The sequence below is a fragment of the Rhododendron vialii genome, chromosome 6a (genome assembly GCF_030253575.1).
Source record: "Rhododendron vialii isolate Sample 1 chromosome 6a, ASM3025357v1".
Lineage (NCBI taxonomy): Eukaryota > Viridiplantae > Streptophyta > Magnoliopsida > Ericales > Ericaceae > Rhododendron > Rhododendron vialii.
In genome coordinates, this window is record NC_080562.1 from 36030667 (window position 1) to 36046207 (window position 15541).

The 15541-nt window shown below is 36.7% G+C and overlaps 1 pseudogene; it reads left to right on the forward strand.

Annotated features, from left to right (window-relative positions):
• Nucleotides 1-436: 436 nt before the first annotated feature.
• On the forward strand, nt 437-14598 carry LOC131328692 (uncharacterized; annotated as a pseudogene).
• Nucleotides 14599-15541: the final 943 nt, after the last annotated feature.

Below are 15541 nucleotides of genomic sequence, written 5' to 3' on the forward strand. Positions count from 1 at the left end.
GGAAATTGTTAATGCCAAAACAGTTTTTGTTAACGCCAAAACACTTGTGCATAAGAGTCTTGTACTTTGCACATGGTATAAGTTTTTTTATGCACAACAATTTTGGCATTAACAAAAACTGTTTTGGCATTTGCACCACCCAAAGAGCCTTTGAAATTCCTCTCAAGGTTTCATATGCACAACACCACAAAACTTGGATACATCTTCCCTGTTACAATCCCCTTTTCTACTGGTTTATACCACATACAACGAAAAATGAACTAGTAAGCACAAACTTGCACACCAATTTTACCACCATGATGAATCAGCAATTGTAATGAATGTGGGCTGTTAACCATTTCCCTTTCGCTATTTTCCAGAAATCAGCGGAACTGAAGAAATACGAGGTTCCAACTTCTGGAATCCCACTGCTCGAGTTACGATTAATTTGTTCGCCATGACGGGGGTATTTTTCCAGTCCCATTGGATATTGGCTCCAAATTCAAAAACCCATTTGGATTTTGCTTCAAATTCACGAATCCCCTTAAGACGAAACTCTCTCCAGTACTGGAATCGGAGACGGGGTGTAAAGGAGAGGGTCTCTTCCTTGATCTTGCTGGTGTTCAACGATTCAAAACCCTAACCCCTGTCTCGTGTTCTTCTTCTCGATCGACCGTCTTCTCCCAATCGAGATAGTACTATCATATATACTAGAGGCCGGGACACACGAGTCGGATTTTCATAATATTTGTGAAAATTTGATCAAACAAAAAGCGAAGCATTTTTACAAAATGTTGGAAAAATCCGACTTGCACACGTATCGCGTGTGTCCTGGCCTCTAGTCTATTATAATATATGGTGTCGATCTCAAGCTATTATAGACTACTAAATCAGTTCGTTGAGAGATCATGGATTCAACTGGTGAGTGCCTTTAATTTCGTATGTTTCTGTTATTTAAATCAGTTCGTTGAGGGAAGATGTAAAGTTGTTTACACGATGAGAGTTTTGCATTCGTGAGTATTTTGTCTTATCAAATTTATGAATGAATATGTTCTGTTATTGGTATTTAGACTTAGAAATAAAAGTACAAGGGTATGGGTTGGATGGAACACTCCTTCTTTATTCATGGTCAGATATGCAATATTAAAAGGAATGCAAATGAGCCAGGGTTGAAATTGAAGGCATAGAAGGCAATGTTCAAAGTTAGCATTTCAAGGTTGTCGAAATATTCCTTAGTGATCATAAGTTGTAGCTTAGAGCTGTTGGTTCATATTTTAAATGTAAAATTCTATTTGTTTCTTGGATGATTTCAATTAGATCATTTGTTAAGTACGAAGTTTGATGTCGGAAGTATGTGCTTGAAAAAGTGTTAGTAGAAAGTTTGAAGTCGGAAGTATTTGGATCAAAGACGGGTAGGTACTTTGAATGTATGCTGAAAATTTTAATTGGTCTAGAAAGTTTTATAGATAGAGGAAAATTGAGATGGAGTTGTAAGTGTTCAGCCTTTTGAACTCTCATAATGTGCTCAACTTGTTTTGCTTTTGTTGCTCGGTTGTGTTATGCCATGTCATCTTTAGGTAGCTTGGGGCTTCGAGGGAGGTGCCTCCTTCAGATTGGAAAATCGTGCCTCTATGTCTATGATCACCATTAAGAAGACCCTCAAGGAAGGGAATTGATATCCGCGCCCAAACATACGAGCTATTGTAATCATATTAGTTTCGACTGTATTTCCCATATTCATCTTTCTTTTAATTTTTCTTGGTTTTCAAATCGGTGATGAATTGATTTTCTGGCATTGTATGTTGAAGCAAAAAAAAAAAAAAACAGTAGGTAGTCATTGTCCTGACCCTTTGCATATATGTTTTGGCGGAAGTTAGGGCAGTTGGAAAGAGGATGTCATTATGTAGTGGTTTAATTCGCCTAAGTTGTGACTATACTTTGTCCTGAAATTTAGACAGGTTTCTCTTTATTCGTTGTTGTAGATTGATTTTTTTCTTCATATATCTGCTTAATTGAATCTAATTACATGGAAATTGTTTGAAGCTTATTTAAAATAACAATAAGATCGTGATCGAAATCTGGAATTTTTTTTTGGATTGGTCAGAAAAGAGGGTAATTCCATTTAGTTGTGCTCAGAAGGTGTTGCATCGTGCCTTTAGGCACGGGCAATTACTAGTCCCTTTATATATTAGAATAGATAGATATACACACATGTATATTGGTATTTAGACTTAGAAATAAAAGTACAAGGGTATGGGTTGGATGGAAGTGACAAAACATAGTTATGGGTTAACCTATTAATAAAGAAATAATCTATACATATATTAAAGCAAAAGAGTGTTTCCGAACCATGCCTCACGTCGCGACAACGCGACGTATGATTTTCTAGAATTTTTATTTTTTCTACTACTTTCACAAATATTTAATATATAAATTGAATTAAACGTATAGGATTATCATTGGTCAACGTAATAGTAATGAGTAGATTCTTGATTAATATGTTCTTAACATAGGGTCGGTAAGTTTTTTACCATTTTCCTTAAAAGTTCATTCCTTCCAAATCATAATCATCTAGGAATTAATTGACAATTACTTAATAAATTCATACCAGTTATGAATGGTATGATTTATTCACAACCACCCATGAGAGCCTTCCTTCCTGATGTATCTTTTCCTTTTTCTATCATAATCTTTTTGGAAAAAAAAATAAAAATTGAAAACCACTCATGATTCGTGAGATTGCTTACAACTTTCAAACGGAATATAATGTGCCTCCTATTCTCTCCATTCAATATTTCCAATATTCTATATATACCTCATTATGTCACAGATTTTCTCTCTACTCTTTTGTCGCTCAAAGTGTTCTGACTGCATTATCAAGGTATACAGTTTGTTCTACTTTTTCTTTTCGGTTTTATGAATCCATTTTTTTAATTTTAAGTTCTGTATTCAGTTTTTAAGTGAGAATTATTAATTTTAAGTTCTATCATTAGCACAAATTATATGGGAGATGTACAATTGTACATGTGTTTCTTTTTTCTTTTTTTTTTTTTATCAACTTGCGAAAGCTACACTATAAGATCGAAATCTACTAGAGTAAATATATAATATATACAAAGTAGAAGTCTATGAAAATGATATGAATTAAATAGATCGCATTTCATGTAAAACTGTTACCGATATAAAACTACCTACACGACTATAATCTCAGAAGGGGGAGGTTCAGAAGGCATGTCCAAGAAATCACTATCAAGGTATTAATTTGGGGAGTAACAAGAAGTCACTAACCATGCATGGGTGCAATCTATAGAATCAAATACACGATCTTAATTAGTATATAACACAATTAGTCAATTGTCAATACACGATCTTAATTAGATAACAGTAATTAGTAGTTCATATGTTTTGTTTGATAACATAATTTCAGTTCATGTGTTGGTAAATAACTTTTTAACAGGATGGATAGAGAGAATGTTAAACCTAACATAAATTGCTCCAATAAAAAAAGGCAACAAGTTTGAAGGTGGTGACAATGATCGGTCAAATGGAAAAGGAGATCGTGCATCTTGCGCCAGAAATATTTGACATCTCCAAACACCAACCACTCTCTAGGTAACACAAATAAGATTTTTTTTTTCCGCAATTAATATATCTTTTGTTGTCTTTTAAAAGTTAATGAGCGGTGATTTCATGCCTTTATGAATTAACTATTGATCATATTTCCCATGTCTAGCTCTTTTATATTTTGTCGGCAAGGGAGTACAAGTCTTCAACCAATTTTAATTATTCAAAAATGCTTCATGCACAACAATTTTACACAGCACACTCACATACCCCACATGTATGTGAGTGTGTTGTGTAAATTTGTTGTACATGTGGTATTGTTCTTTGAATAATCATATGGCATGTGGTAGTCCATGTGACATATGTACTTGAAACAAAAGTAGGAGAGTCAAAAAGAAGAATAGAGAGACAAGGGAAGAGGTTTTTTGGGAATTGAAACCACAATCTCACGTTCAAGAACAATCCCTCAATAGTCTATACATACTACTTTTGGATTTTTGACGGAAAAGACACCGACTTTTTTAGAAGAAGAACCCCTCAATAGTCTATACGTACTACTTTTGGATTTTCACATGAACGGGAATTATGATTGTCAGTATTGACCGAATTTCACCTATTTAAAGTCTTCAAACTTTCGTATCTTTTGTGTTGAATGTGAATTGGTCTGAGGAGTATATGCATGTATTACAAGGTAATAATAGTTTTAACTATGTTTGGTCCTTTAATATGTTGAACGCGTTTTTCTTATTTTATATAGGATGTTGACAAAAAGCGCAAGATTGTGGAGAGTGTAACAATATGCGTACTTAGTTTTCTGGGATTGTCATCGGATTGTTGTGCTTGACGTTTTTCGTTAAATTGAGCAAATACGCTCAAGTATTTTAGATTGTTTTGTTTGTTGAATTGCTAAATAAATTTGTGAACGAATAGATTGTAGTTTAAATTAATCTGTGAACGAACAAATTGTAGCTTTTAATTTGTTGGGGGTTTTCAATCTACTCCGTGCTATAATTTAAAGACGTTCAAATAGCCACGAACAACTATCACATCATATATATGAGAGCATTTTTTTCGTTCTATTGTGATACATAACGAGAAGATGAAAGATTATAGGCCACCCTAATGAATAACTTTTTTGTCATCGTCTAATGACTTGCTTTGAATTATTTTAGATGAAAAATTAATTGATGTATGATGGCACCGACTAAAAAAGTAAAAAGATTGAGGTGAGACATAAAAATAATGTGTCTACGATGTTGTTCACTGGCCGTGCATAGCACGGGGTTTATACTAGTTTAGAAAGAAAAAGAAAGGGTTTTAATAAGAGCATTGTGTGGTGTTTGAGCAAGACGAGATGCGTTAGCTCCGGTTCTAGGGTTTTACGGTAAAATAATAACAATCGTAATTTTCTGCGCGCGCGCGCACACACATATCAAGTAAGGATCAAGTGAGCCCTTGCTTATTTTAATAAAATAAAATAAGCCTCTCCCATTTTCCGACCAGATTTTGATGATCTGAGCCGCTCAATGTGTTCAGAATGCGTTTTTAAGGGTACCCGCGAGGAATCGATGAAAAAAAATATCGAGAAGGGCTTCATCCGGCCAGTTTTTCATAAAACTATTTCTGAGCCGTTAAATGAAAACCTGTTTGAATGAAGCCCTTCCCGGGATTTTTTTCCATCGATTCCTCTGAAAAGCTTAAAAATCACATTCTGATCACATTGAGCGGCTCGGATTATCGAAATCTGGTCGGGAATGGCCTGAAAATGGAGGGGCTTATTTTAGCTAAAATAAGCAAGGGCTAACAGGATCCTTACTGATATATATATATATATATATATATATATATTTCTTAATATGAAAGTATTTATTTTGAATTAAAAGAATTTAATAAGAATTATCAAATAGGAAAACAATTAAATAGGAATTTTCAATAATTTAAATAACTAATATTGAATTATTTAATCGAAAAATGAATTATTAAATGAATTTTTATTTTTCAAAAATTCGGGTTATTACATAACCACATATACCTATTGGACTCTGGGACCCCAGACCTCAACTAAGACAAGATGCAATGTAAATTGCAAATATAAAAAATCGAATCTCGGCTCTGATACCACTCTTGTCACGCTCCAAATCCGAGAACATGATCAGCCGTGAACCACGAGACTATCACCGAATACGAAGCCTAAATAAAATATTTGACAACTCAAAATAATATTGAAAGAAATAAATATTTTATTAAAGCCAAAAAGTGCAAACCAAACCAATATTTTTCTTTGTAACAAGCTAGACAAACACCAATATCCATATCCTTCAAATATCCAATTAAACCATACGATTGCCAATATAAAATAAAAATGCGGAAGCTATTTGACATGACAAAATTAACACACAAACACTTACACATACACACTCATAAGACATGCGGAGCCCACACACACTACACAACTCTAATGTGTGGGGCCCAAATTTGGGTGAATGTGTATGTGAGTGTTTTTGTATTGTTGTTTGTAGTTCTAGAATATTTGTTAACTTTTAAGAGATTAAGATCATATTTTCCTGCGGATAAAAAAAAAAAAAAATCATATTTTCACATCACATCATATGATATGTTTTGAGGAAGAGAATCCAAATACTCCTAGTATAGAAATAGAAAAATGTTAACGTCCGCCCATTAGGAGTAGTTGAAAATGTAACCGCATTCAAAAATGTGTATTAATATCAGTAGCGTAGCTAAGAATTAGGCTCGGTGGGGGCACCATTAATTGACATAATTTTAAAACTTTTCTCTTTTATGGTAAACCACCATAATATAAATGAAAGGACTTAGAATGCAAAATTTGTTACAATATACAGATGGATAACGGGTCTTTATAAAAAAAACAAGTACATAAACTAAAACATTTTTGGCATCTTGACAAAGATACCCGAGGATGTAAGTGCTACAAGAGAAAAAATGTGTATAATTTTTAGATACAAATTGTCATGACCTATAATTTAGGAGATAAAACTGATATTATTGGATTTTGCAGTAGGGGCGCGTGCCCCCACTTGTCTCTATGTGGCTCCGCCACTGATTAATATCTGTGAAATGTGTATTGAAATCTGAACTTGTATATTTATTATATACTTGTTATTCTCCACCTAGTGGGCGGAGATTAGCAACACCAGCAAACTCTATCGGAGGATAAAGGGGCCACTATTGTAACACCCGTCCCAGATATTTGGTATTTAAAATTAATCTTGATTTTGTGAGAGGTGTGTTAATTGTGTGGTGTGTAGTATGTGATGGTTTGCACACGTGATATCCATGGGAGTACATCATAACTTGGTAACAAACAGACAAAGGAAAGAAAAAGGTAGACAAAAAAGTTAAAATAAAACAAAAACATGTGCCAAGGAGCTAGGCAAACACACGTGTAAGATGCAAGAAAAACCTCTGCCTTGGTGGCAGTTTCTACGTGCAAGTGTGCATGTGAAGATGAAGGGGAGGTGATAAAATAGACAGGATTAGTGGACTTGAAGGAGAGGCCAGTTTGGGGGCCGTGGGTTTTTGGATGGGGATGCATGAAAGGGTTTAAATTTTTATACACTTCTCTGAGCTTAGGGCACCTCATTTGATCCATGTGGACAACCCAGGCCTGTTATTGTGGACAATCCTTCCCAATGGAGGGCTCCGGATCAAGGTCTTTATAAGCTGAATTGTGATGTGGCGATTAAACGAAATCCAACCGTGCGGTGGGCACCTAACTATTTAAACAGCTCAGTATGGGATATTACGTTTCATCCAACCGCAGGATGTCTATTTAATTTATTCTAGATGGATTGGCTTATTCCTGGATTTTTTTGTGAAATCTGTACTGCCCTTGGGACTTTTAATGAATGTAATTGAGATTGTCAAAAAAAAAAAAATATCCAATGCCTATACTAGGGGTGGCAAATTGAACCCAGACCCATTAACAAACCCAGACCCATCAATTAGAAAATAGACCCAACCCAACCCATTTATTAGTTGGGTAAGAATGGGTTCAAACCCAGCTAACCTATTATTAGTTGGGTCATAATTGGGCATTAATTGGGTCAACTTAAATGACCCAATGGGCAATGAAAGTAACCCACCAAATTTCATCTCTTAATTGGTCTCTTTTGCAATTGGGAGATGGAAGAGTATAGCCCCCCTTCTCTCTCTCCCTCCTCCCCGCCCCACCCCCCCCCCCTCTCTCTCTCTCTCTCTCTCTGTCCTTCCCCCCCCCCCCCCCCCCCCAGCCCCCCCTTCTCTCTCTCTCTCTCTCTCCCCTCCCCGCCCCCCCCCCCCCCCCCCCCCCCCCCCCCCCGCCTCTCTCTCTCTCTCTCTGTCTCTCTCTCTCTCCCTCCCCCCAACCCCAAACCCCAGGAACATGGCCTTCTCTCTCTTTTATTCAATTATTTTGTGCTAAATCACACGCGTCCAAAAATATTTTGAATTGTCCGAATTAAAAATTAATTGTGACCGGTAACAATTATTTTGACCAGTCAAAATTGAAAACACATCTCATCCATTAATTGCGCGAATGGACCCGTGAAATTGTGCTCCGCCGTGAATAAATTTCTCTCATGGTAGTCCCGCAAAGGGTTTGGATTAAAAAATTGACTTATTTTTTTGTCCTTATTCAAATTTTTTTTGCATTTTTTTTGTTTTGTGTCATATTTTTGTGACTTATTAATTTGTTTTGATAAGAGGAATCAGAAAAGTAAAAAAATTTGATCGAAATTTATAATTTTTTGAATAAAGACAAAAAAAATTACTTATTCTCGTCTTTTTGAAAAAATTTATGAGTTTCGATCATAATTTTTTTTACTTTTCTAATTTTTCGATCATAATTTTTAGTATATATGTAATTGGGTTAATGGGCGGGTCGGGTTTGCTTTAAAATAAATGGGTCGGGTTGGGTATGGGTAATTAGACTCATAGTTAATGGGTCTAAATGGGTCAATGACCCATTAAAGACCCAACCCACTAACAACTTACCCAATTTGACCCAAACCCGCCCGTTTGCCACCCCTAGCCTATACCCATCCGATTGAGTTGATTATATATAGGTGCCGTGCCAACTAAAAAAATTATTCAACAGCTAAGATTATTTGTCTGGAATTATGAAATGGGTTCGCTAGACCCAATTATCCAAAAGCATTTGCCCTCTTTTTTGGTGTTCGTTTAAAAGATGGAAAAACTACTCGCACAGATGCGCATAAATCGCATTGTGACTTGTGGGGCCTACTTCACGTCCCACATGAGCCATCTGAGCCCTTTTCAAAAATATGTTTTTGGGTAGACATATTAAAAATCAGATCAATCGAATATCAAATTTTTTTGATTTGATCTTTCAATTTTTGATAACTCTAAAACACTGAATAATAACTTGGAAAGATTGAAATCAAGCCTTACGAATATCCAATTGAATTGATTTTTTAATAGGATTCACTAGAAAAAAATATATAAAAATTTAATTAATGAATGAATCGAATCATTGATCATTAAAAAATATATGCATAAGTCATTCGGAAGCTCTTGTTGGTAAAGTTGAAGAAGGCCGGTTTTTTACGGGACTCATGGTACCAAGACTGATTTGGCGCAAAAGCTTTCGCAATTGCGCTTCCCTTCTGTGAGAAATGCAGTGGTCTGGGGTTAATTGGAAGTTCTTGTTGGTAAAGTTGAAGAAGGTTGATTTTTTGCGGGACTAATGGTGAAGAGATATTCGATTCCCCTGGATATGTTAAACCTTTGGAATCATTAACAGTGGTAGTATTAGTAATGACACTGCCCATTTATATTTCCCCACCTCTAAATATCATGCATAGACCATTGGGTTGAGAATCGGTGTACAGTGCTACAACACTCACACTTTGCATAAATATATAGCCGATGTATATTTAATTAGGGCTGTGAAAATGTTAACCAAAATCGCGTGGTTTTCTTGGATATATAATTCAATTCGATGTTGATAATAAGTCAAACAAACGCACCGTCCTATGTGCTTTAGTATTAATTCTTCTTCTTTCTTCCTTGCGATTTGTTTCTTGTATGATATATTTTTTACTTTAAGTCTATTAACAAATGAGTAGTACCTAGTTCTGATTTTGCCAGTATGGGGCAGTGAGAGCAGCACATACAAACCAACCTCTAGCATTATTTGCGAAATGGGGCGCTTAGGTTCAAACCTTCAAACCATCTTACTTGAAAATATTTTATATTTCTTTAACAGGGTTTTTAGTTGCTCCGTATGAAGTTTTTCTAAGTGTAGATTGATTATCAATTTTTAACTGTCCCAATCAGAACAACTTTGATTAGTTACTACGTACATCTTGCAGTTGCTAATGACTCTAATAGGACTGAGGTACCTCCTGGTGATACCATTGAAAGATCAGAAGCTGATAAGATTGTTGATGGTTTGGACTTTGGTGAGCTTTGTAATGAGTTCGAGTGCATTAGCAGCCCCTCCGTGGAAGCTACAGCAAGATAACTTGTGCGTGATATCTTAGAGCTTCGTGAAGGCAATCGAGCCCTTGGAACCTATGCTGTTGCTGTCAAGTACAAGGTGTATACACTTTTTATCTTTTAGATATTCTATTCTGTTTATTTGTTTTGCGGTTCCTTAGAATTGCTTGTTTGTTTAACGATTATTCTTCTAAGGACCTGGATTTTACGATATGAAAAACATTAATATATAGGTTAATATTTCTTAAAAATCTCAGAGTTACAACTGTCCCTTGTCAACTATTACAGCAAATTCTGCAGAGTTCCTGAATTCCCTAAATCTTCAATTCACTCCAATCACAACCTGCGGTGAGGGTACGATAGGATTTTTAAGCTAAACAAGCGACTAGAACAAGTGCCCAACTACCTGAATCAATAGAGGTTTGAACAGAAAACAATAGCATGACACGATAATTTAAAGAATCAATATATCAAAATCTCTGAACTGTTCATAAGCAGACACTCTAGGGGCTCTCTATTCTCTGAGAGCACAGGTGGGCCTCTACCGTCTCACAGGTACTCTTTGAGAATATACGGAATGAAGCTTCTTATTGATTTGAAGCTTTGGTATTTCTAACTTGTTTTCGTAGCAGCATTTTGACTTCATCTGGTAATTTGCTCTGGTCCTATTTGATCCCTCTACCATCCAGTTTTCACAGAGAACTTTGTATTGAGTATTGATGATAAAATTCCCTCACTAGGAACAGCAGTGACATGAAAATGGTTTGACAGATTCACTTATTTTATTATTACAATTGCCGCTGTCTTTGTTTATCCTAGGTGTAATTTTTTTTTATCAGGAAAAAATAATTTCTTTGTTTACCCTTGGTGTAATTGATATCCGTCATTCATGAATGTTGAAATTTTCCTCACCACCAATTTCAGGATCCTGTCAGAAGTTTTACTGGACGTGAGAAGTACAAGAGACCACTTTGGATAACCGATGCCCTAGAGAGGCCAACTGTGGTGAGGATTCTATTCTGTAGTGGTTTATTTACCTTTCTATGTGTTTGGTCTTTCTCTCTCTCACTTCCATCCCTTGATCAGAATGTTACAAAAGAAAATGCTTTTATTTTGAAGTTATTAGTTACGACTGCTTTGCTCTGTTCTATTTGACTTGGATCACCTGGTAAAATTAGTATTTACAAGTCTTGAAATGATATCGAAGCATGTGTTTGACTAGTCTCTATATCTATCTTTCTAATCCAACTCCCCAAGGGAAACCAATATGGGCATTTTAGGTTAAAATTTTACCCGCTGCATCCCTACTAAAAACCTTGAATCGAGTCTGTAATAATAGGAAGTTGTATTAGCGCAATGACCAGCAGAGGTTGGGAATTTGATGACTGTGATGCAATCATCTTAGGTGAAGTTATTGTGAGTGTGGTAATAATTGAAGTATGTCCCACATGGTGAAGCCAGTTGGTTGAGTTAACCACACCCTTGAAGATGGTGATGCCCTTGTGAACCTCAGAACTTTCATCACGACTGCTGCTCAGGAAGAGGTTCGTGAAGCTTGCTTTCAACACGAATCACTTAGAAGTGGCTTACTCGTTGGAGGTACCTCATCGATGCTGCCACGTGTCCTTGACACATCACCCTAACGTAGACAACGTGTTCGATAGGGGCCATCTATTGAGATCTGGGTGTACCAAGCACCGTAGAGACAGGTTGATTCTAAGAAGGGATGGGAATGACCAAACCACCACAACGCAATCCGGTACTGTGACGTTAAAAAAACCTAAGGCTGGGCTAGGCATGCCATGCAGTACCACGGGAGTCTGATGTCTTGTGGCTTGGAGCCGAGAGAGGAAGCAGATGCTTGGGGTTGTGCCACCATAGCACAACTGCCCTGGGCCAGTCCACTGAGAGATATAACCACTATATTGAGGATTTTGTATTGATGCGCGCACACCTAGAAAAAAACGCTGATGGAACTGATGCAATCCATAATGAAGACCATGGGTATTTTGTATTTTCCGAAGGTTGGGAGTCATGGTATATATTCCATTGTTTGTTGAATGGATCTACTTATTTACATAAATTTGCACCTACGTACATTAACCACATGGTTTTATTAGTTGCATTTAGTCGATGTCCTATTCGTTCATTGTTCTAGACCTCCAGGTAATAAGAATAGTCTCTGAAGTCATTGATAGGTTATGCTTTGTTCTAGACCTTTGGAAAGGGGAATGGTCGTTTGCATCTAACACTACTTGTGGAGTCTATAAATTGATGCAACTTCAAGAGTATGAATGATTGATTGAATATGTACAAAATCCTGCAGCTTTAAGCTTTCAAGGTTGTGTGATGCAATCCTTTTTCTTTGGTTGTGATGATAAAGAGGCCCTAGGTGTGATGCCTAAGGTTGTCTAGGTGTGAGGCCTAGAACTCTTTTATTTATCTATTGTTCACGTACACTGTTCACAGCCCCAAAACATCCCCTTTTCTTTGTGTTTGAGCATCCTTAACCGTACTCCAAATCTGTCCTACATTAGAAACAAACCCCATTACTGTCCGTAATGAAAATGATGCGTACCCTGCCCTTGCATTACGCATTTGTTCACTCATTCTCTCAAAGCTCTTGTACTTGAGCCTTTAGGTTGAGAGTTTCTCCTCTGGCCCTTTCTCACTGTTTGACTTCTTACAGCATAGGTGTGTACTCCTCTCCGCTGACACTTCAAATCCCCTTTCCATTTTTTTCCTACACTTGTCTGGGATCACTTAGACAATATATGGACCTCGGAAGCAGAACAAAGATAGTTACAAGTATCATAGAGTGTATTTGCTTGGTCAACTAGCAGGTAGAGGCATGTTCTGGAAAATATATTCTGAACGTCTTGTTAGTTGAACAAACCAGTTTCTTTGTTGACCGATCTGTTGTCTTTTAAGGTGGTCGACCCTACCCAAAAACTTGGGCGAGTGGTGTTATCTCCTGTCTACTACCTGAAGACTAGAATGCTTGGCTGGTTGACCAACTTTTCATGGTCAACGAAATCGGAAATCTCGGTCGATCACAATGGTTTGAATTTGAAATCCTCTTGCCATTACTGGCTCTTTGGGCTTACGCTATAAGCACCCAAAATGTCTTCCAAATGAAAAGGTTGATGGATTGAGACTGACCTCAAACCTCCATTGAAGGTCTTAGATTCATCTCTTGGAGATCGGCTTGCTAGATTTTATGTTGACCTCAGGTAAATGCCTTTCAAAATAGAAAGTTCGATGAAAAAGGTATGCACTTATTGCCTCCACAAAATTGCACATGCGTGTCAGTTAGCTTAATGTCTATGCATATGAAACTATAAACTACTAACTGATCATCGTGCTTTCAATATATGAGAGGTGATGAATGGTTTACAACCTGATGCTTATTAGTACAATACTTAAGAGAGTTGAAATTGGTTAATCAACTTATATCTACGAATGAGTTTGGTACTGAAGGCTTCATAAAAATAAAATGAGAAATTTGTTAGTTGTCCTGGTTACTAATCCCTGTAGGAAACCTTGAAACTGTATTTGAAGTCGTCTTTTGAAGTGATAGCAACATATACGTTTTCTGTGTGCTTATCTTCCAATTTTCGGTTGTTTTTTTCCCTTGTGGATCTTTATCCCATTTTCTTTGTTGTAGGTTGTGCAAGAAATGGTGATGTTGTCAACCAGTGTGCTGAGTATTAAGTGGACGATAAAAGGGAAGCCTAAATCTTTACTTGCTGGTATAGGAGGAGACGTGATTATTAAAGTTGCTTCTCAGTTTACTCTGAACCAGATCAGTGGACAAGTGATCGAGCACAAGGAGTTTTGGGATTTATCAGCTTCATCACCCATTGCTCAGGCTTATTTCTGGACGTCGCGCCGTCTTTTCACTACGATCGAGTCTGGGAAAGATGTATCCGACTTTGTTAAGGACATTACCAGCCGGTTTTCAGCACCAAAAGAGAACTTAGAGATTTACCCAGACCCTTCTGGTGATCCAACGAAGGTGAGTTCTTCTTTAGAAGCTCTCTTTAGCTATCGGTTTATTTATTTCCCACTCTACGGTCTACCCTTCGTGCAGCAATTCTTATGCATCTGTGGCACAAGGTCACATGTACTGATGTACCCAAAATTCCCACACCCCCATATTCCGGTGTATCCATAGTAACTCGGATTTTTTAACAAAATTCTTACATGATCCAACGAGTTGTGGAAGCACCGGAAGGGAGGTGAAGGAGATTTTGGGTATGGGTGATCTTGGGCTGAGGAGTTTTCCTAAATTGTAGCATTGACTGATGGGGTTGTGTTCTCTTCTTGGTGATTTACTTGCAGTTCTTTCAAAGGGATGACAGTTTCCAAAGAGATGCCTACCAAATTGCACTATTCTTGGCAGTTCTATATTTCGTTGTACAGTTTCTGAGGACAACACTTTAGAGCCTACTTGGGTTACAATCTGAATATGTATAGTTGTAATTATCGGCTACACATGCAGATAATGACTGCATCATAGTATTATGTAACGACCATTTGTCTGAGAGAATTGTGTTGCCTGTTCTTTTTTTGTTCTGCGAAAGTCAGTTTTGTTAGTTGTAGTTAGTGAAGTTTTTAACCCAACCCGATACACGAGAGTACTAATATTATAGATTTTTATTCTAGTTTTTACGTCCCCAGCAATTTAAGTACTATTATCATTTTAGGCCGGAAGAAATAAGGATATAAACAAACAAAGTATATAACCGAAAAACAAAGTATAACCGATTCGTCCAGATCACTAGGTTTTTTTTTTCCCTCGTCCAGATCCAGACCACTAGTTAATTACGTTTAGTTTCTCAAATTGCAGTAAAAAATTTATGAGGTTCCCCAGTGATGCGGAGAAAAATACTCCTCGAATTTGGGCAGTGAGATTTTTTGAGTTAACATGTTGAAATTATACAATAATCCGGGAGTATCGTCACGTGGTATTCCGGATTATTTTAGAATCATTTATTTTATATGGGATAGTACTCTACGTATAGACACAAAAACGTATTGTAAAGTAATTTGGAGTACCATGTGACGATAACTATCAAATAATTACTCGTTAACAATGGCGCATATTCTTGTTCTACTGCCTCCGACGATTGGGTCTTATATTAGAAAGTCTAGGGGTGATATTACTTCCTGCCGCCGGTGGGACGTGCATGCACAAGAGTTAGATCTACTCTTAGGGCACGTAAAGGGTGTTTCATTTTCTTTTTTAAAGTTCTTTTTAAAAAAATAAGGTTTTTCAAGCTCAAAAATTATGTGTTTACACAAATAATTTTCCGACTAATATGGTTTTTGTTTGATAGATCTCATCGAGATTCTTTAAACGGTGTAAAAAAAATTAAAAAATTATTTTTCATTTTCATTATATTTAAACTTGAAAAACCTTTTTTTTCTAAAAGTTATTTTTACTGCGCATCCGGAACACCTCTCTCTCTCTCTCTCTCTCTCTCTCTCTCTCTCTCTCTCTCTCTCTCTCTCT